This window comes from Megalopta genalis, unplaced genomic scaffold (genome assembly GCF_051020955.1).
Source record: "Megalopta genalis isolate 19385.01 unplaced genomic scaffold, iyMegGena1_principal scaffold0046, whole genome shotgun sequence".
Taxonomy (NCBI): domain Eukaryota; kingdom Metazoa; phylum Arthropoda; class Insecta; order Hymenoptera; family Halictidae; genus Megalopta; species Megalopta genalis.
In genome coordinates, this window is record NW_027476115.1 from 1,462,501 (window position 1) to 1,465,000 (window position 2,500).

A 2,500-nucleotide genomic window follows, 5' to 3' on the forward strand; every position below is an offset into this window, starting at 1 on the left:
TCGGCTCGCCGGACCTGTAGACGAGGCCGTGGCAGCCGCGCCGCCGGTTCCTGCCCCACCGCGGCCTCCCGCCCCCGCCCCAGCCTTTGTTCCACCGATCCCAATTCTACCACCGACCATCAGTGGTATAGATCCAGGGCCCTCCGGGGCGCGCGTCCCGCTGTCCGGCACATTTATGTGTCCGGATTGTTGCCGCACCTTCCCCTCCAAGATTGGATTGGGGGTGCACCGACGTCGCATGCATCCGGACGAGATGAGCGCGGAAGTCGACATTGAGCGAGTCAAAAAGCGTTGGAGCGCTGAAGAACTGCGCTTGATGGCGAGGGAGGAAGCACTTGCCGCCACCAGGGGAGTACGGTTCATCAATCAACACCTGATGGCCGTGCTCCCCATGGGACGCACCCTTGAGTCAATCAAGGGTGCGAGGCGTGGAGCGGACTACAAAAATCTTGTAGCCCAAGCGCTCCACGCCCTCCAGGTGGCGGATCACCAACCAGGTGGTTCCTCCCTCCGTTCCGACACGGTTGAGATCCGTGATGATCCGCCGCGGAACGAGGATGTGATGGGTCCAACACCACCTTCGGATCCATCACACCTGCCATCACCTCGCTCAATGCAGGGGAGTGAGAGCCCGCACGATGGATTTCGGACGGCTATCCGGGAACTCCTTCCCGAGGTCGTCCGTATCCAGGGGTTCGGCGCACTCGCGCTCGTTGGAGTCGCAAACAACCTCCTCCACGGGCGCGATGTTGCTGCCGGACTCCATGCGTGGCTCCAGGGAGTTTTCCCTGCTCCTCCCCTGAGACGACCGCGACCTCCTTGTCCGGATGCATCCATCAGGGTGCCGAAGAAGCGGCAGCGTCGCCGGGATTATGCCCGCGTGCAAACGCTCTTTAAGACAAATATGTCTAGAGCGGCCAGGGAGATCCTCGACGGGGGACCTGGGACACGTTCCCCAGATGTCGCGGCCATGGCTGCGCACTGGGGACCATTCGTGTCCCAGGAGTCCACCCCCGTCGAGCAGTCTAGGCGTTTACCACCAACGCCCTCCCTGGCGCACGTGTGGCACCCGGTGACCTGTGACGACGTCACGTCTGTCACAGTTGCCAATTCTTCGGCACCTGGTATTGATGGCATCACGGCGAGGCAGTGGAAGGCAGTTCCGACGAGCATCAAAGCCGTCTTCTTCAATGCCGTGCTCGCATCGGGTGGTTTCCCTCCGGAAATGCTAATTAGCCGGACCGTGTTCGTTCCCAAGAAGGATGGGTCTTCTGACCCAAATGACTTCCGCCCACTGAGCATCGCATCGGTCATCGTTCGCCATCTCCACAAGATCCTGGCCAAACGTCTCCGTGCGGCCAGGCTTGTGGACGTTAGGCAGCGATGCTTAGATGATGGGTGCGCGGAGAATATAGCTGTGCTGGCTTCGCTGCTCGAAGACGCGCGGAGACGTCTAAGAGAGATCCACGTGGTCTCATTAGACGTCGCCAAGGCGTTCGATGCGGTGAGCCATCACGCTATATCCTCCGTGTTGGGACGAACCGGTCTGCCGGAGGGATTGGTTAGCTACACCACCCGGCTATATGCGAATAGCACCACGGTGTTTGAGGTTGACGGCGCTCGTTCGGAGCCCTTCCACGTAAGCAGGGGTGTGAGGCAGGGGGATCCCCTCTCCACACTCCTGTTTTGCCTCGTCGTTGATGAGGTACTAAGATCGGTACCTAGCGACGTCGGTTACGAGATCGAGGGCTGTCGGGTGAATGCGTTCGCATACGCCGACGATATAGTCCTCGTCTCGTCGACCAGGTTGGGTATGACCGCAGCCCTACGTGAGGTTGAGGCCCGGGCTAAGGAACAGGGGCTCTCGTTCAATGCACGCAAATGCGTGAGTCTCTCCATCGTGCCTGCCGGTAAGCAGAAGAAATACAAGGTCCTGGTCGATCCCCAGTATCGTCTTGCCGGTGGCGAGGAGATTAAACAACTCTCGCCATCCGAGCAGTGGCGGTACTTGGGGGTCGATTTCAGGCCTGTAGGACTGAAGCGAGCCGGCAGTGTACTTAACACCGAGATGGAGAGACTAACGAGAGCCCCCTTGAAGCCGCAACAGCGGCTCAAGATACTTAGATCGTTCCTTATCCCGCGGTTCTACCATGCGCTTGTTCTGTCGGGGACAACCCTAGGGAAACTTAGGGCCCTCGACAGGCAAGTTCGCGTGGCCCTCCGTAGGTGGCTGCGGCTCCCGCACGATACCACCGTTGGATACTTCCACACTCCGTGCAGGATGGGAGGCCTCGGCATCCCATCCTTTACCACCACCGTACCGGGACTTATGCACACGCGCCTAGAAAATCTGGCGGCCTCCTCCTCTCCAGCAGTGAAAGCTATTGCCGGGTCCAGCTGGGTCGATAAACGACTCAGCTGGGCCCAGCGGGCCCTTGTGAGAGACGGCATTATGCTGTCCTCCAAGGAGCTGAGAGAGGAGTGGTGGGCTAACCGCCTG

The 2,500-nt window shown here is 60.1% G+C and overlaps 1 pseudogene; it reads left to right on the forward strand.

Annotated features, from left to right (window-relative positions):
- Nucleotides 1-2,500, forward strand: part of LOC143261283 (large subunit ribosomal RNA) — a 7,965-nt pseudogene that overhangs the window by 3,222 nt on the left and 2,243 nt on the right.